A 21,814-nucleotide genomic window follows, 5' to 3' on the forward strand; every position below is an offset into this window, starting at 1 on the left:
TACAAACCATTTTATTCTGTGATTAAAAAAAATGTATTAGTATTAAGCATCAACTTCTGACACTAGCTTATACTCTAAGTGTTATTGAAGAAAACTATTATTTGAATGTCGTTTCGGGACATGTATGTCCTTATTTTAAGCCTATGTCTGATTTAAAAAGGAAAAAGGAAATTAATGTAAGAGGTTTTAAAGGTTATCCGAACAATAGAAATACTATTCTTTCATTAATGGTTTATTCTACCAGTACAAACCAGTGTAAACTTAAATTTATACATTATTATGTATTGTTACTCAGGCATCATTCTTGTGCCGCCATCTACCTCTACGGCGGACGACTATTCCCTATTAAACATAACCACCAGAACGAGATGTGTACACGGTTTTATGTAAACTTAAGCTTAGTGTCTGAAATAAAAAAACCGTACAATAATAATAATAATAGCAAATAGTGTCTAATTAATTATTATATACAACGAATATAAAATAAGATAAAAGGAGCTGATTTGATTTTCGCTCGCTTAGTGAATTACAAATAGGGGTTTTTTTTTAAATTAATATTGTTATTGAATAATTCGGGCATGACTTTGATGATTCAGTATCGAGCAAAATTTGTCAAGTGTTTTTGGTACCTACTTTTATACTATTATATTATGTATTTTTAGTGCGGCTATCTTTTATAGTAAGGCCGTTTAGAACGATAATAAAAAAAATAAAACGTCTAATGGACTCGAAAAAGAAACCATAATTAAGAGCCTTAACGACACGTCGGCTATTATAAAATTGACTCGTTAAAGAGGGAAATTTTCGAGAAGATAAACACACACACACAATCGAGGGGAGGAAAACTTAAATCTGACTTTGGGGGGAGGAGACTTGACGGAAATTGTTTAAGGAAGGGTTACTGGGTAATTAAAAAAAGATTTACGACTGTTGGAAAGACAGACCCCTCCTTTCCTTCGACACGCCGCATTTCACGGAGTACCTACCACTCCTCCGGAGTTAAGTCAAAAGCGGTGGAAAAAAATACTTAATAATAATAATAAAAAAACAAAAACAAACATCCCGGCCGTATCTTTTTATTTCGTACACGATAAATCACATTTCGCTCCGACAACACTCAATGCCAAAAACTAACCTCGTAAACACTACTCTATACCACAAGTATATATATATAGGTATGTATCATAATAATAGTAGTAATATTTTTTTTAACACTCTTATCGTGTTTTCGCATTGTTCTGGTTTATTGTCCGACACGGCCCAGCACACAGGTCTTGGTGTGGTGGAAACGGAAAGGAACGCACAAAAGAAAAAGTGTTTTAACATAAACACTGACGGCAAAGGCGACTTTTTTCCACCACCGTACCGACTAATACAGTACTTGTGCAAATGAGTGCAACCGAAGATGCGACAATGTAAACATCCATTTATTTTTCTTTCAGTTCATTTTACCTACTTTGTATACTAAATTACTCAAGTCTTTTGATCGTTTACGGCAAAAAGCTAACCGAAAAACTGCGATTTTTTTTATAATATTCTTTTAGTTGTATGTATAATAATAGCATACACCGGTGGAGACCTTAATTGCTATGCGGTGTAAGAGAGTAAAGGTGGGTTCACTGGATGTAAGACTTTGAGTGCCAATTAACGAGAGACCATAGGAATGAATCGGCAATTAGATTTACTACTACTCTCTCAATTGGGCTATTAACTTCGAGTATTGTTTTTTTAAATTAAATTTTATATTAAAGATTTATATCAAAATATCATGTTTACCGTGTTAAGGTAGTGTACAGAAACCGCCCATTGGGGAGATAGGCAAGTTAAAAACGAGTCGAGTAACCATTATTTTAATTAATACACGATATTAAAGTACAAATGTTCAAAAAGCAGTAATGGTGTACATGCGATTATCTGTATAGAATAATTTTTAATAATATTCGGCAATAGTATGTACTGTTATTTATCAACATGAGCATTCTACATCAGTCTAACAATAATTTTGACAATATATAACTAACTCACCTTAGAAAGTTTAGTTGTATTTAGAGCCATTTCAGAAACCATATTTTAATATGTAAGATGTAGGCTTATGTATTAATTAAGATTTCAACGATTATAAAATAATATAATAATGCATAATATGTATTGTATTTTATTTGAGAATGTGATCTAATAAGCCGGCGGGCGTATCCTTTGAAATCCTTAGATATTGATTCATTTGGAAAAATACCTTATCAATACCTATCTGAGTTTTGACAGCCATCATGTTGATAACGTGTGGCTGTAAGTTTACTAAACATTCAAAATATACGATAGAGGGAGGTATTGTTCGATTTGATTAAAAAAACAGGTACCTACCCTGTAGTCTCTGAACTGCACCTCATACTATACCAAAATCTATATTATAGTTTCCATGTTTTGTTGCCTACAAGAGCACGGGCGTGACGGTACATCCAATCAAGGAAATTTTAATTGTCATTATACAGCCCCGGCTTGTTGCCTATCCGCGTTTTCCCATAACCACCGCCGTCTCGTTTTACGAGACTTATTTTAATTTTAACTGCCCGTTGATTGGATTATAAAAAGGTGACAGAACCCGATGGTGTGCAATAATGGCCGGCTATTATACGGTCTATCCTAGGGCTGGTTTACACACACCGCCGTGTGTTTTACGACTAGAATCGAAACGGCCCGTGTATAGTCGGCGTACCTACTTTTTTAACGACTCTTTTACTGTGCACTGGTTGCCATAATATTTACCGGCCGTACCCGCGTATAGGTTCGGGATATACGTGCCCTCGTGTTTATTGATGCGACCAGACAACTCCGTGATAACGTTAAACTTAAACCCTAAGAGTACACGGAACGCGCATTGCCCATAGGCCATAGTCGGCTGTATTTCATGGAAACAGTTGTTGTTATTCCCATGATTTATCAAATATTTTATACAATACTGTGTTATCACCACTGAAATTGGCCGATTTAAATTTTAGAGATAACATTTTGAATATGTTTATCGAGGTAATACGGTAGCGATAGTAAACAAGCCGGCATAATGCAATTTTTAGTCGTTAAATCAAACTATATTTATTTTGAAATAATATCTACAAAATGATTGGATAAAGTATTAACTCGATAAACAAAATAATCCATACACGCCATATGTTTCCACTTTGTATAATACCTATTTTAAAACATGATATCAGTTTATTATTATTGGTAGTATACAATTTAATTTGATAACACCAAAATGTATACATCTACTTCTGCCATCCAAACACAGAATTGGATTGTTAATTTACCACCAGATTTGAATTAAATACTTATATAGTGGTTTAAAATATTAATAACATCTACTTAAGGCTATTGGGTACCGGCCAATTTTTCCGTCAAACTGAAATGGCTTTTTTTTTAAATACACGTGTTTGATATTACCACTCGATTACAATGACGATACTTATAATAATAATAATTTATATATTATGCTCTCGAAACGTCTTTATCTAGCACAATGCGTCCGAAGCAAAAAAATTAAATCCAAAGCCCAGTCGCCCGGCCGACAGGTGCGGCCGTTTCACGGGTCGTTTGGACAACACATCACGGCAACGCGCAATACATCATGGTCAAGTCGACAGCCGTAAGTCCTTTTACATTTGCGACGATTTTTTTCCCCTTCTCAATTGTAAAACCATTATTTTTATTACGATTCGTTCCAGACCGTACGCCCCATTTGTTTTGTGCGGCCACGGACCGAACTTTTATAATTGTCATTTTCTATCCCTCTCCGATTCACTCACTCTCCCTTTGAGGGTTTTTTTCCTCTCCGACTTGGCTACTGCACTACTACATCATGGCGCGGATTAGAACTGTCACTGCGGGATACACTTATAGATTTTTGAAAAAAATACAATATTGTTTGCGGTAATCAATAGTAATACATACATACATACATATATATATATATATATATATATATATATTGACTATTTTATAAAATATAAAAAGCCAGTACGGCGAGGTGGAGGCATAATGGGGCAAGGGATGTCCCACAGATCTGAATTCATATCGCTACAACTGAAGGTGATAAAATCACTTTCAAATCAACGCTTCGAAGCGAACCTGTAATGGCACAAATACAAATATCGATAAAAGCATTTTAATGACATAATGTGCTAAAAAATGTTTTTTTTTTGTATAATGGCGATGCGATAAGGATTGATAGTCTGTCTACGATTATTTGTTGCCGTTGTTTATCGCGTTAACAATATAATGCAAATATTTTTTAAACACCTGTTGACTGTTGATTCATTCGCACATAACATTCTAAAAAAATGACTACGGTCGAAGTGTAAATTCCCCCCTTTTTTTTATTTGGGAGGGTAAATAGAAAATAAGTTTGACAACAGATTTTTTAGAAACTTGTAAAAGTTCACAGCCCCATCCTAGATCTACATTCTGGCTAACATTCAGACCTTTCACCCCAAAAACTTCGCTTTGCTAAAAATAGTAATGTTTTTAAATACTTTCATTGTTAATTTAGATTTCACTAGTTTTGTTAATACAATGTTTGGCCACATAATTAAATCGTATTGAAATGACTAATGCAAAATATCTAAATACAAGCTTTTTTCCCTATAAAATGTTTTTTGTATTTTAACATAATATTTATTACTACAAGAAAATGCTCTTTGAGATTAACGGGAACTCGTGTTTTGAATGTAAAACCAAAAAAAAAGCTGTAGTCGTCATTATTTATGTTAACGGATAAAAAATTAACAAACAACAACAATATACACTAAACATATTTATTTAGAGGTAAACACATTTCCAAATATCAAAAGAGCCAACCAGTTCAACATAGAGCGAATAAAGTATGTAAGTGTTCATTTAGTTTTTTTATTTATTTATTTTTTTTTTTGTACTGCATTATAGCACGAAACTGTTTATGCTGGTAAAATGTTTTATAACGTGACCGCGGGTCTTTTATTCTTGTTAACGATAAGTTTACTCGCATCGTACTCACATCAGGTTTTGTCGAACAACATTGGACTCATCAGCCTTCTAAATAGACTTCTAAAAAATGCTGGATGGGGTCGGCTCAATCACGTAGAAGTCAAATATCTCGACAATACCCACGGTCAGTCTTCTTTTTCGGGAATAGATCTATTTATACCCCCCTCTGAAGAGCCCAATCGATTTTCTGTCACTGGAGAAAACGTCGAAGAAAAATACTTGATGACCACCAAGCTGATGGGATGTGTGTACGCGACCGCTATGCTCAAGTTCATACATTTGACAGAAGGTATTCTACGCGAATGCGATACCAAGATAAAGAAAGCAAAAGGTAAAGAATATTACCAAAGACTTCGCTACAACCGTATGAGTAAGACGCACGAGTTTAGTGGGCCTTTTAAAGTACGTGCCGGTAACTATCGGAAATCCTGTAAGCTCTTCAACACCGTTTTGAAACAATTCGAAATCAGTAGACAGATGTTCGACCACATGGTATGTGCATTGTTTCATTTTATAAAACCTATCAAAACCATTAGGAAATATTACGTTATCCGAAACTATATAGAATCACTTATAGTCAGCGTGGTCGAGTTTCGAGACATAAAGTCTACACTACATTCGTATAATTATAAAACATACCGCAAGAACGCCGATGATGATATAATTAATTTTTTTCGGAGAGTAAAAAAATGTTTAAAACACCAATTAGGTTTGGTTTTGATACCTTTAACGAGGACATACTGCATACTACCGGAAGCCGATCACAACGATATTGATCTTAATCAAATTCCTTCTACGGATGCAAATACAATACAAGGTGAAACAATCAACCAGCCCCTTGCTGTAAATCGATACTCTAAAGGTGTGATGAAATTGCAATTCGAAAAACTCTCGGAAGAGGTCATACAAAAGTACTTTTTGGACTTAGGGTTTTTGTACGTTTAAACTACAATTTAATTAATCGAATTTTTTTTTTAAATAAATGATGGGTATTACAATATAATATATTATTTGGCTACCTTTATTTTTTGTTTAATTAAAACCTAACCGGTTAGGATAATTTTACAAAATGTATTTAAATAACATAAAAGTGAGTAGGTTTTATCTGTAGAGAACTTATCTAGATAATTCCCAACACTGCGTCTATGATGTTATTCCATTGTGCCCAATTTTAACTTAATGGTGTTAAAATGTTAAATGAATTCAGCCTTAATGCTAAAGATTATTGTAACTAAAAATAATATATTGACATTTATTCGGGTTATAGCGTTTAAAATATAGGCTTTAGATATAGTTTAGAAAAGAAATTCATACATATTATACATGACAAAGTTATCTGTGCTCCAGCATCCGTATTTTTTCGATATACCTAATACAACCGACGCTATATCATTTTTAAAAAAGTCCTTTCTTAATTAATTAATTATTCATTACCTGGTTGAAACATTAAAAAAAAGTTCTATGGTAGAGCACAGACAATGTTGTTTTCTATATTATGTGAACATTTGGTTTCTTACGATATAAATAACTTTATATTGGCAAGTTCGATAGCAAATGGTAGCCACCACACGGGTCTAAGTGGAAACGCAATGTATGAAAAGAAGGATTTTGTACTTGGAAAATACTGGTGGAGGGTGGAATAAAGAAGCCATCCGAGTGGACTATAACGCATGCATGGAGTCCCCCCCTCCCAGTTAATAAGCCATTGTTTTTGTGCCGAATGATGATTTCAAACATCTTTTGTACAATATAATATGTAAATCCTTAACGAACGAATGATATTGTAGTGCTTACAATAGTGGTTTTCGATAAGGCAAATCGTAACGGAAGACAGTAAGTAGATGTTCTTTCAACGGACGATTATTATATACAGCAGACGCGCTAATGACGTTACATTGTGCGAACGCTCATCATACATCTATTCTATTCTGTTCTTTTGCATTTGCTCGATATCAGCTGTACTTCTTTATCGCGGCTGCTTTGTTTCTCTCGTAGCTGAACCGAGTCCCGGCTAACAAAAGACGCTTCCAGACTGGTATACTGTTTGATACTCAGCTCTTTTCCACTCCCTATCCACTTTCATTAATGCCTACATGATAAATATATAATACAGGGTGATCAAACACTAGTTTCACCGTGATATTATGCGGTATTCAATGCGTTTACCGTTCCCGCAACTCTGAATTATTGTAAAATTTAAAAATCTGATGTGTATGATATTATCAGAATTTGGAAGGATTTGCCGAGGAATGCGGTTGTTGTGAAGAAATTAAATAATAATGTCTGTTTAAAAAATCCCAAAAAAAAAATTATCGTATGTGATCTTATATATTGTTATAATAATATTTCCACGGGTGCACGTTTCATTTTACGGTTTAATTTTGAACAATCGTTGTGGAAATTGTGTTAGGACATTTTTAGGGATTGTGAACGCTGGTGATTTAATTTGTCATCCCGGCTCAGTTAAAAACACGTGTTACTCGGTGCTCGTGCATAATGCTTAAACGCATTGGGTGTTCGTGCACAATGTATAGTGAAATTAATCGGAGTGCAGCATGTTACAGTCAGTGTTTTCATTACATAGTAGTTTATCAAAGGCGCGTTTTTCGATTGTCTATTTTTGTGCATGTGCAATAATATATTATTATGATATCCATTTGTATCAAATCCGTGTGTGCCATTAAATTTAAACAACCTGGATTTTCATACAATATGCTTTCCGTTGGGAAAATAAAGTTATCTAGCTAATAATGACATTACCTATACTACATTTTTTTTTTTAGATTTATAATTTTGTTATTCTTTTAGATTATAAGTAAAATTCGTTAAAAATGCGTAGGGTTTGTTTTTAAATTCTTAATTAAGGTCTTAATTAAAAAAAAAATGAAGGTAGCCAAATTATATATTTTATTGTAATATCCAGCTTTTATTCAAAAACAAAAAAACATTCAAATAATTAAATTGTAGTTTTATCCTCAAAGTATCGATTTACAGCAAGGGGCTGGTTGATTGTTTCACCTTGTATTGTATTTGTATTGTATTCTATCAGCTTGGTGGTCATCAAGTATTTTTCTTCGACGTGTTCTCCAGTGACAGAAAATCGATTGGGCTCTTCAGAGGGGGGTATAAATAGATCTATTCCCGAAAAAGAAGACTGACCGTGGGTATTGTCGAGATATTTGACTTCCACGTGATTGAGCCGACCCCATCCAGCATTTTTTAGAAGTCTATTTAGAAGGCTGATGAGTCCAATGTTGTTCGACAAAACCTGATGTGAGTACGATGCGAGTAAACTTATCGTTAACAAGAATAAAAGACCCGCGGTCACGTTATAAAACATTTTACCAGCATAAACAGTTTCGTGCTATAATGCTGTACAAAAAAAAAAAAAAAAATAAAAAAACTAAATGAACACTTACATATTTTATTCGCTCTATGTTGAACTGGTTGGCTCTTTTGATATTTGGAAATATGTTTACTTCTAAATAAATATTTTTAGTGTATATTGTTGTTGTTTGTTAATTTTTTATCCGTTAACATAAATAATGGCGACTACAGTTTTTTTTTTCGTTTTACATTCAAAACACGAGTTCCTGTTTAATCCCAAAGAACATTTTCTCGTAGTAATAAATATTATGTTAAAATACAAAAACAACAAAAAACCTTTTAATTGGGAAAATAGCTTGTATTTGGGTACAACCATTTCAGTGTGATGTAATTGTGTGGCAAAACATTGTAGTAACAAAACTAGTGAAATATAAATTAACATTGAAAGTATTTAAAAACACTACTGTTTTTATCAATTACTAGTAAAACAATACCAAATTCAGTCACAATTTTTATTATTTTTATTATTAACTAAAAAGAATATATTGACATTTATTCGGGTTACAGCGTTTACAATTTTATAAAACCTATTTAATCATTGGGGTTTTATCTTGATTTTGTGGAAATAGGCGTACTAGGAAAGGGCTCTTTAAGTTCACACTTAAAGTAATAACTTAAACAGGGAAACCGTTTGGTTGAAGCGAATGATTCGGTCGAGTGGTTCTTGAGTAGTCGTTTAGACACAGCTACAAAAAAAAAAAAAACTTCTTAATAAAAAGTAAAATCAATATTACTTTTTTTCTTTACACGTGAGTTCCAAAACAAAAGTACCATAACAAGTAAAGTTTCTGTATCAACAGTAATGTTATTATTATTGTTGTTGGTAAATTATAATTATTCGGATTTATTGAGGAATCGACTTGTGTGTGTAATTTTAAATCAAATGCGACGGTTGAAGGTTTTTTTTTTATAGTCTCCACAACATTATTTGCTCGTATTGGGGTATTTTTGCCAATTTTTATTTACTTTTAATATTATTTTATAGCGAGTGGCCGCCAAACGTCAATCTATATAACGATAACAACAACGGTATAAAATAAGTCACCACATAAATATTTTGATAATCACATTTCATCGGAGTGGCATTTTTTTTTGTTTACCTCGTAACAATAATAATACTATATAACAGTAATGACAATAATAATAATATTTATGAGATTTTTACAACACTTTCGTTTATGATACGGCGCGTTTATCGTGCCACGGCCGATAGAAATCCATTACGACCGTTTGTTTACAATGCAAACATTTTATATACCACACGCACTCAAAGGCTATGGATAGATATATAATAATAATTACACAACGACTGTATTTAAAACGTCCAAATGGCCGGGATCGCACGAAGGGTCGTGTGTGGTATAATATAGCAGCGCACCCTTCGATTCGGGCACCCTGTCCTGGGGCCCTTGTCGGCAAATAGTGGACTTAGGCCTATTCTCGGTCAACGATGGCGCTCGATTGATATTTTCGTGCAAATCGTGTGGAAACGGAGCAACGGCAAACACACACACAATTATACGTATATATATACCTAAGTATAACGTGTACAATGTAAATACGCATATACATATCGGCAAATGCATTTACCTAAATCCGGCTATCGTTAAAATGATCAAAAGCTTTTAACCACTTATCGACACATCGGCACAATGTACATATTATAGATTTCTAGTACTTGACATTATTTAGTAGCGGCGGCGGTGGAACGATACTACAAAACGGTTGGTTATTTTTTTGTCATATTATCCGTAACTTATACATATACCTAGTGTAGCATTAGGGCTATTACACTATACAACATTGCGCGACAACAAAAAGTATACTCTACACTAATTTACAATACATATACCCATTAGAGTATTATTAACCCCGTACCCCCCCCCCCCCCGATACTTATCGGACGTTATTGTTACAAATAAACAGTAATAGTCCAAGACACGTAAGAAAGTAGTTTGAGTACAAACAATTTTTGAAATAGAGAAAATCCATCTGTTTGCAAGAACAATTAGGTATCGTGTAATCCGTATGCGTTTAATTTTAATTTATATTACAACAATAGTAGGTATTCCGCCATTAAGTGTGGTGTGCAAAATCGTTCTGGTACGAATTAATGAGGAATACTTCTTGGACGCGCAGGGTGAAACTTAGTCGATTTACATGATAAGAGGAAAACTTTCACTGTATAGTACACCCAAAAGTCCAATTTTTCATTGTAAACGCGCGAGCAACGCTGGAATTTGATAGAGGGGTAAGTATAGTGTATACTGCCGGGTAGTTTTACAGCACATCATTTCCACATTCACAAATTGAGAATGCGACCGAAAATATATTTTGTATTTGTGCATAGCCGAAAATAATAATTAACCCCCATACTCGCGTGGAGAACTTTAATTATTATTGTATTGGTCGCTTGCAAACCGTCAACGGTGTAGGACATATATATAATATATATGTATAGGACATAATAAACTGCATAGAAATTATTTCCAACAACAACAGATTTTAATAAAACGTTTATTGCACTAAAATGATAATATCTCCAAGAATTATACGACTCGAGTTTGTAGACTAATCATAAAAATGTTTACACTAACTTATTTTCTCTGTAGTGTAAATACAGCCAGTGTGCCGCCCTTGGGTATTCTCCAATTTACAACACAACACAAATTCGGTTATGCGAGGGTGTTATTTTTTTTATACAGAAAAAAAAAATGTTAACATTCAGTTTATTTTTAATTAACTTATGTTAATTATAATATACTCATACACATAGTACAAGGTCAAGAGGGTGAGGTCTGTACTGTCATTTAAAAAATCATTCTTTTTAAAGAATAACCATAATATGCAACGCGTATAAAACTAGAAATCTTTGTCTAAGTGAATAAAAGAGTAATGCCGGTGAAGAAGGATGAACGCCGGTTTAAAACCGTTCGTGATCATTTAACGACACATATATCAAGAGAAGGATTTTAAATAACTGGCGTGGATTAAAAAGTTTTGGGTGCACATAAGATGGATGATTGTTTTTAGATAAGAAGACAAGGGCGACCAGCCCAAAGATTTACTCTTACCGTCAACTGGTACAAACATATGCATCATTTTTTGCTAAAAAAAAAATCGAAATATAATTTTTTATTTTTTAAATACCAAACTTATTCATTCATAAAATTATCGATCGTCGTTATAGGTTCACACTTCAACGTTTGTTGGCAGCGATGGGAAAATACAAATATTTTATTTTATGACTTGAACAATTCTAAACACCATCGGGAAAAGACACTTGAAATTATGTTCAATTTGTAAAAAAATCCCCCAAAAAAATGATCGTTAATAGCTATAACTTATAAACGTTATATTGTATGTAATATAGTTTTAACGGAAAATACCGTTTAGCGATGACGTTTGTCTTTATATCAATAGACATAGCTGTAAAACTGTCTAATAAGTCTTGTGAAAAGGTACGCCTTATATGGTACATATAAAGTACTCCTAGGTACTCCAAGTTACTCCTAGTATCTATGGTAAGGACACAATGTGCCCCAATGTGGGTCTTAAATATCGCCTAGGAAAATTCACTGTGTAAATAATTCGTTCAAATAGCGAAAAATAATTTTTTTTTTTAATATAAAAAGCAACACCACCTTCTTCAACCACTTAAGAATAATTTTAAAACTTTTACCAAAAAGTCCAAAACGTATAATATGCCGACTTTATTTTGGACGCCTTAATTAAAACATCATCACCTAGGTGTACTGTAAAAGAGTAGCTGTAAATTGGGAACAGTCGACGTGGACTGTAAAGAAGTTATCGTCGAGGGGCGTGTATTTACACGTAGGCGGCGCTCGGTCGCCGGCACATGGTTATTCCGGTGGCCGTGCCCGGCAGTGACGCCCGTCCGTCTTGCTTATCCGGTAGTCTGTTTTGCGGTCCGTTTGCCGAACTGTACTCACGTCACGTGCTGTGGCCATACGATTTAAAAGGAAATCACCTTCACCTCGGTGGTTAAGATGCGGTTGGCCAGGTACGGTGTTAAACAGCTGTTATGAAATATAGTTTTTTAATAATATAATTAAGACAATAATATATTTAGTTATAAATGAAATAAATTCCTAAACTGTTAAAAAGCGCCTTTCACAAAATAATATACAAAACTTGTTACACGATAGGGGAGAAGTAAAGTTACATCATAAACGAGTATAAAATAATATGTATCTACACGGTGAAAGGTAATAACAATATGTAATAGGCTTAAATCTCTACACAACCAAGCGTATAACAGACCGACCTACCCTTAAACCTTAATAGTTCTGGATTCGGGATGATACAGAGAAATAAACACCATAATATTGGACGTCAGTTGAAACCTTATAGCCCCAAAAATCAAAATCAGTTTACAAATAGTCAGTACATCGATAATCGTCGACAAGGTATTCGTCTAATTTCAAAACCGGCTAAAAATGTTTTTTGAAAATGTTTACAAACAACAAATAATTTCTTCAAACGGGCGATTTCAAACCAACCAAGATTTTCTCAACACAGTTTGAGTTAGTTTAATTATTATTTGATATCCAACAATAATTTTTCATACCGTGTGTTACGTTTTTGTGTTTTACTTTCATACTAAGGTATAACACCGTGTAAAAAACACCTTTTTAAAATGTCTTTTAGTTGATTTTCAAATGTAGACACCTCAATTATTTACGATTTTATGATAATTATTGTAAAAAGAAGACATCACTATATGATGTATAAATTATATTATAGTAAACACATATACATTTTATAATCTAGGTACCCATACTCACTCACACTTTATATAATTTTATTATACTGAACATAAAAAAAACTTAAAAGGAAGTGGTGCAGAGACCTTCTCACTATCAATTAATTATAAAACGAAGTTAATAAGAGTGTCGTCAGTGGACGGCTTCTCTTTTCATACTTTCAATGTTTATAATTTACCTGTGCCATCATATATACTTATTGTACTATAATTGTATAGATCGTGGATGTAAAATAAAGAAGAAAAAAAAACTGAACATAATATTATGTTGTTTTAAACAAAGTATGTTTTAATTTGTATAACAATCCAGGATTAGAGATTATGTTTAACAGATTTCTGTTTAAGTAGGCATCTTTTTAATTATCTAGTGGTTAGATGCTATAAGTGCGGATATTATATACGTTTGAAAATTATTATTGTAAATTAAATACCATTTTAATACAATTGATTTGTAATTGTCCGTTTGAGTAATCATAATTATTATATATTATCGTTGTTGTGGTGTGGAGGTGGCGGTTCGCATCTGATGACCAGACCAACGATTTTTCTTACTTTACAGTTATTAGATATTATTATTATTATTATGCTGAGCGGTTTCTAAACGAAAAACTGCCCGGAAAAACGTCATCATTCATTGGATATTATGTTAGCGGACAAACTCAATTTAATCCTAGGACACTGTCCTTTTGTGGCGACGACAAACCCTTTTGGTGTTTGGTCGTCCGTGTCTTTTGTGCTTGTATTTTTCTCATTTGTTAAAAAAAAAAAAGAAAATAGGCCGCCAACAATAATAACGATAATAGGAAATATAAAAAAAAAAATAATAGTAGGCACTTAACTCATTGACGAGTGAAGATTTTTTTTTTGATTTTTTTATTCTATATTTTTTGCCGTTTGCAAGCAAATGATCACTGTATACTTACAATTGGGTACCGTGGCTTATCTCTTTTCGACCAAATTACTCAACCAACAGCCCCGGCAACGATAGCGCTACAAAAGAGTAAAAAAAAACGGATAAAAGAATGTAAACGACAAAAGCTATGTATACACTTTCAGGTCCCGCTTTTTTTTTTTTTTACAAAGTGATTCATATTGTTCGTCAAAACGGGAAAACAATAACAAAATCGCGATTTCGTTTTTGTCGAGTGGACAATGTGCATTTTTACAAATATTCAAATAGAACAGTGTAATAATAAATATAGGGGTTTTCATATATTTTATGTTTAGATGTATCTCCAATATTAAACGTTCATGTTGTAAATTAGAGCCACCATTATACCTTGGTATACCACGGTTTTTGTTTTTTATAAAACTTTCTACATCTTCATCTAAGCCGTCGGTCGGTTTGTCAAGATGGTGAAATTCAGGTTTTGGTTGATAAAAAAAAAAAAAAACACAATATAGATAGTCGCCAAAACCCACAAGTTAATTACAAACTTTCCAAGCATACGGGCACTAGTTTTATTTACATTCACTTTTAGTAATGAACATAAGTTTCTTGGAAAAAAAAATTATAATCTGTGTACATTTACACATATACTAAAAAAGACCAACCTTCTAGCTTCTACAGCATACACTAGTTACCATTTATTAAGGCGCATTGTATAGGCAAATTTTCCCTAAAACTTAACATTTGTTAACTTGTATATTACAAAATATTTATTTCATAATTAGAATAGTATATTATTTAGCAATAGCCATAACGTCTATCCTATTCAAATGCCAATGACTTCAACTTAAAAGCTTATAAGACAAAATATACATTTGTACTTTTTTTTTATAAACGAGTGTACGGTTTTGATTATAAAAACAAAGTTGTTAGTTTGGTACTTCCTGTGGTTTTTATTGCACAAATTTCAGAACTGGGCATTTTAGAACTTGTACGGTGACTTGTTAACGTGCCAGTTAAGACCTACGAAAACTTTACAGTTCATTACTTTCAAGTTTAAAAACTATCGTCGTAAGTTTTTATCCAACATGTTTTTTTTTTTAGAAACATTACATAAAATTAGTTTGCTTATTCGTGGAACGTGGTCAGATTTAATTTACATAGTGGGACTGTACTTTTTACGCTTGCACAGTATTGGACTTTTTCAAGTGTCAAAACAAAACAAAAATCCTTTATATCAAATTTACTTTACATCATTAAATTATTTTCATATTAATTTCAGTTTCTACCGTTGTACTGTTTAATTTAATATCCCTATTTTATTGAACCAATGAGCTCGAGCAACCGTAGCAGTCACCTATAAAACTATAATTAAATAATAATGGGGGAAAATTGTGTATTCTACATGTTTTAATCTTTATGGGCGATGTCCTATAGAATGAAAATATAAGATTTTTTAAAGGATAAATTCGTGATCTTATCTTTATAATCATGTATATGATTTATTGTATGAAGTCTATATCAATGTATTTTAATTTTACCTACATGACATGGTAAATTTTCATTACATTTAAAGATGTTTTGAATAAGGATAGCAATGGTTTTTCGAAATATATTAACATTTGTTTGTAAAACTCGAAGTAAGCATAACTCCAGTAGACTTTAGATCATTAATTATATAAACGTTCTCATAACGCATGAAGCGTATTTAGCTGTAACCTGAAAGGCTTAGGGTAGGGTTTACCGTTTAAGTCACTGTCTTATGAAATTATATACCATCTTGTCCGCCTACAATGTACATTTGAGTACCGTTGCGTTAGAATATTATCCGATTGAACGTTATTTTAAAACGTACAGCTAGAAAAATGGCTTTGGTTTACCGCAGCCGAGAAGATACAAACATAAAAACCAACATATAATGAGAACGAATTAGTATTATACATAGTTTAAATAGGTATTTAGTAATTATGTTTTTTATATTTGAAAATACTTTTGCTATTTTCAACACAACAACGGTATGATGATGGGTGTTTTTATTATTTACAAATTCAGAGAAAATCCCTCTACACAAAAGAATCGTAAGACATAGGGGATAATGTTAAAAAATGTGCGTTGTACTTTTCTATGTGTTTACAAGTCACAACAATTTCCCCCGAGAGTCAAAGTAAGTACCCATGGTTATAGCCTATATTAGTATAACAGCTATGTTTCTTAAGTATTTTCTACTGTACATATTTCAGTAAAAAAAACAAAGTAACAAAGTACTACGATATTTCTGGATACTGACCGAACGATAATCTATGCATTCCTTACAGAACTGTGACAGAACTTTCTTATCAGTGTGTGGAATGCGTAAGACGGGGTAGACGATGGGAACAAGCCGAAATTGAATTATTCAATCGTTTCAATGTGATTATGAACGAAACGACGTTGCTTTTCGATGCGGAAACTATAATATGATTTGAATTTTCTAAAAGGTCTCAAGCGCGGTTTTTGCAAGAAGTAAATCCTCAATCGGCCTTATCGAACGTTTTGTACGTGGCCAATACGCCGTTGGTTAGTACTTTGGTGAAGATTATCGTTTAACGTTTAGAGGATTTACACTGTAGATTAAAGATAATTTTCTCACTCTTTCGCGGAATAACAAAAGAGCCAAAAGAAAGGGGAAAAAAAATTGAGTTGTCAAATAAAAACTTTCAACGGATAAACGACGCGGCGCGTGAGGTATTTTGTTTGCTTTTTAGTACGGTAAATACTTTAAAATCAAAAGATAGGTTTTAAGTTTCAAAAAGTATACCGTAGTTCGAGAGTAGCAACGTTTTTTTTTTTTTTATGTTTCAGAAAACCTTTTTTTATTTTTGGTCGCCAAGCCGGTAGTTGTAATTTAATACCAAACAACGTCACTGTAGTGAAAACGGAAACGTAGCATAAATTAGAGAGAGTTAAATGTAGACACCTCTTACGTGGATGGTAATTACAGAATGAAATTTTACCCTAGTGATTAAAAAAATATGTTTCGGTGTACACAGGTGAAGTCCACGTTGTTTCGGAGGAATTAAATGATTACCTTTGTGGGGGACGTTCAAGAGTCCAATAACGGATAGGCAAAATTCGATATAAAGTCTAATCTCATCGTTGTAAATTATATAAATAACATCTATGTGAATCTGTTGAAGCTTTCATATCGGCCTCAAATTATTTACAATATTTACAGACTTGTCAAAGTGTACTTAGTTTTTGCTGATGTTTCGAACTGATCTAGAGTTCATCCTTATAGAGATGAAGTCACGGTTTTCACACAACTACACTTGTCCATGGTCTTGTAATCAACTTATGTAATTCTACTCAACTTTGTTACAACTCAGTAGTGCGAATGTGGCTGTGCCTCTGCAGTTAAGGTTAATGTTCTCTTAAAGGCTTAAATCTAATTATAAAATTTTGTTTACGTGACGCGAAGAGAAATGTTATTTAATAAACAAAAAGTTTTTAATAATAACCAAACAATTATTTATCAATAAATGACATATCACTACATATATAGTAATTAATTATTTTCATCTGTGCACATTGATAAAAAACATGTCTATTTATTAAAGGACAGAATAAAAGCAGTAATTAATAAAAACGAATTTATAAGGTATCATAAATAATCCAACCTACTTAAGTGTGAATGATATACTATATGTTTGTTACGTTATTTTTAAATGTTACAGCGAATATGAGAAAAAACATTGACTAAAGTTATCTTTTAACAGCATTCATATTTTTATTGGATAGTTTACAATTCTCTCGGTGGAGGGTATTGTTCATTTTATTATCAAATTAAGTTAATCATATGTCTTGATGTGTGTCATGTGTCTACGCAGACGTGGTTCCTTGTTGAACAGAGTATACTCAAATACAGTGGTGTAGTACAAAATAATACATACCGAACCATATGAATAAAAGACAGCCGTCAAAAAGTTTTTATAATTTTCCACATCACTACAATATTCAAGCAGTTGCTTTGCCTTGCCTATTTTTACAAGAAGTTGTTCTTAAAAATCGCATTAAACTCGAGAAAACTACATTATAGTATTGTGTGCATGTCAGTTTCTGAGTAAGGAGTATTTTTTTTTTTTGCATATATTAAAAAGTTAAAACTGTATAATTACGTTATTACAACAGTAAAAAATCATATCTCTTCTTTTTCGTTTGCATACGTCATGTAACTATATAAACTTAACTTATTAAGAAATGTAAGAAAGAGAGGATTTAGGTTTGTGGACGAGGAAAGCAAAAGACGAAGGTTGATTGAATTTTTTATGAAAATTCAAATCTGTTTTCAGATTACTTATTAAATAAAATGGCTTTTACTCATAGACAAAATTATTTAAATTAAAAATACTATTATGAAGCTTATACAAATTAACCGGTAAATTAATTGACATGGTCGAAATTTTATTAAAACCACTTTTTTCTTAAATATTGCCTGTACAAAACTCCTTAAAAATTTGCCGGTACTCAATAGCCTTAGTATACTAATATTCTACCTAAGTGTTACAGTTTTTAAGTAAATACATGTATTTAATAAACAGTATGATATAGTGGTAGTAACGGCCTAACCTAACCTAACTGAAATTTCCATTAAGTATACAATTTGGTTTGTACTGACCATTTGGTTTGTACTTACTCTAACCATAATTTGAATGATTTTTAGGAATTTTATTTATTTCCTATTGTTTTGCATGCATTTTTTTGGTGACTGTATACCACTAGGTGACGTTTGTTTTACCGTACATTGTGTCATATAATATATTATTTGCCCGTTTAAACGTGGCGTGTCGCTGGTATGTTTTGTTCTCGTGTGTGTGTATGTGTTTTGGTCTTGGGGAGTTTTTACAAGCCGTTCTGCGTGCGTTCAATTACCGCTGGTGAATATATCATTCGGACATCGGCTTGCGGCGGTAGTAAATAAATCCGGCATCGGTGCACATCCGACGTGATGTCTTTTCGGGTCCGACCAAAAACAGCGAATTCCGCCGGGGTTAACCGTGCCATTGTTTGATATACGCCTTCAATTTTCCAATGTTATACACTGTGATAATAGTGTAACGTTTACCTTTCCCGTCCATCGGTAACGCGACGCACAAAGCATAAACCAATAGGCGGTCGTCGCCGGCGCCTTTTGCACTTATACACCGACGGCAGTGTTTTTGCAGAAACACCTCGTTCAGACTTGTCTTGTCCATACACCGTCGACGAACAATGTACAATTACTATTGGATAGACACTTCGTTTGTGGCCTTTGTTGTCGGTTGCTACCGGGGAATGCCCTGCACGGGGTTCGCAATCAAATTAAATATTACACGTTCATTTGGGTACGACATCTTACGCGTATAGCAGCAAGACCAGCAAGACCTCTTAAAGCCTCTGCGGGACCTGAACGGATTTCGTACAAGCCGACCGAGAGCAAATATCACCGAGGACTGCCAACTATTCGAGTTAATAAAAAATAAATCGCCATTTTGTGAGTGTGAGAAATTTTCATTACAGTTGTCTTACTGGGAACTTTTCAAACAATAAAAAAGTCTAGTACAGCGACACGCCACCTCTGAGTGTAATGGAAATAATATAAAATATTGGTTCACGGGTACTATTCGTTATTTCTTTAAACATCAGATGTTTAAGTAAAGCTGATGATTTATTCACAATTTGGTTGTTCGTGGCACTATGTATAATATTTTTTAGGTAAATGTAAATTATTATCTTTGTCAACACATCTATGAATCTGTGGTGACTGTATTTTTTATTTTTGTGATAATTCTTCAGTAACTGGTATTAAAATAGTCGTCTAGCTCTTGCTGTGACTTTTGCAAAAGGTAGTCTAACTGATAGAGTGAAAAAAACTTGGCGACAATGGAAGCGTCAATCCTTACGTCACTAACCGGGCAAAAGTTGCACACCAACTTTATTAACTGAGAAAACGATAATAACTTAATAATAGTCGTCGACCGAACAGACTGCTGAGGCGCTAAGCTAAGTCGCGTTTATTCTTAGCGTCGGTGGAATATTTAGCCGTAAAAGAATAAGAAGAAAAAAAACCTGTCAAAGAAAATAACTCGGGCCGCGTTTTGTTCGCATTTCCTCTTTGAATTGTATTGTATATGATATATATATATATATATATATATATATATATATATATATATATATATATTGCATTTCTTTATTATTACTTATCATTATACTCGCTGGCGTTGTGCGCAATATTTATTGCATCAGAAGTCTGTGAAAAAAATTTAATCAGCATCGCCCAGAGTTTAATTCGGTTATAAAGATATAAGTTTTTGATTCCGAGTTTTTTTTTGTTTTGCTCTTCTTTACGTACGGTTTTTCCCCTCGGCTTTTTGTTTTTTTTTTTTTTGGCAACCGAACCGAATTTTTTTTTTACCGCCAATGGATTCGTCTACGGATTATTATGTGGCCTTTCCACCGTCGGTTTGGTAATAAATAATATTTCACTGCACACCTTCCACAACGACGACGATAACAATATAATATAATATCGTGCCGGTCAAATAATTCATATTTACTTATAATAATAAACGGTATTATAAGCAACTTAAAAGTTTGCCGTGTTCTCAACGTTCAAAAGTAATATCTACTTAAACGACGGCTGTCCTAGGTTAGCGAGAACGACGATTTTGTTTTAGCAGCTATGAATTATTTAGAAAATCCTTTGAACGAGACGGCCAAATAATGACGACCAAGTGATAACCGGTCAACATAATATTATACTAAATTAAATTGTTGTAATACAATTTCTGTCAATTGAATAATATGGAAATAATTCTATATTTTTTTCTATTAAATAACCCATATTATCTCTGTTCGTTATTCGGATAAGCATTTGGATTTTTTTTGTATAAGAAAAAAAAATTATAATTGAAAAAGGTGAGTAATTATTTACCTTTATTTTTGATATTTTTTTTCAACATAATAATTATTTTTCACGACGTGTAGTGTACGAATGAAAAAATATTATTCAGTTGTCTGTGTTGTTATTTCTTAATTTACTAACGCACGGGAAAAATTACAATTATTTATTATTATTGTTGAAAAACGGAAATTCTTATTTTTAGAAAAATACATAGGTACCGCGTTCAATGTTAAAGTACAAAAAAATACAGGGTGTTCTAGTTTATGACATAATTAAATCATAATATATCTGATAAAAAAAATGTAGGTACACATAAACTAATTGACACTTTGCAACTTGACAATTTTAAAAAAAAAGTTTAAGTTTGTGAACAATGTCTTGTATAGAAAAAAAAAAGGATTCTGTACAATACACACCGAATGAATACAAATCGTTATAATATATTTATACACTTTTATGTGTGTACAGCTGTCGTTATAGACAAATCGACAAAATTTGTCGTCCTTTGTGACCAACTGGGTCGGCAAAAGCCCTTTGATGTTCGAACAAAAGTTTTCTCTTACCAGTATCAAGTCACGTATATTTTTCTGGGCTAAATGAGTTGTTTACAAGAACTCACACAGTACACGCTATGTTTATTTTAGCGGTTTACAATATTTACACTAGGCGGATAATGTGTATTTATGTATGAACTTTGTATAAAATATATTTGATTATGTTTTAACTTTTAACGGCTCTGTTTGCACAAGTCACTTAATCAGAAACACGAAATTATCCGAGCTAAATGTTTCAAACATTATAAAGACATGTCCGA

The 21,814-nt window shown here is 32.8% G+C and overlaps 1 protein-coding gene across 2 annotated transcripts in view; it reads left to right on the forward strand.

The window, feature by feature from the left end:
- The first annotated feature begins 12,302 nt into the window (after positions 1-12,302).
- LOC126846434 (lachesin-like) overlaps positions 12,303-21,814 on the forward strand; it is a 43,532-nt gene continuing 34,020 nt past the window's right edge. For both annotated transcript variants that reach the window (XM_050585819.1, XM_050585821.1), the window contains exon 1: positions 12,303-12,427. The gene's annotated coding sequence lies outside the window, so the exon portion shown is untranslated. The remainder of the gene's footprint in view (positions 12,428-21,814) is intronic.

The sequence above is a fragment of the Adelges cooleyi genome, unplaced genomic scaffold, assembly GCF_023614345.1.
Source record: "Adelges cooleyi isolate 19-005CV unplaced genomic scaffold, UGA_ACOO_1.1 ACOO_flye_CR_arks_rails_tigmint_CR_PRNA_9, whole genome shotgun sequence".
Lineage (NCBI taxonomy): Eukaryota > Metazoa > Arthropoda > Insecta > Hemiptera > Adelgidae > Adelges > Adelges cooleyi.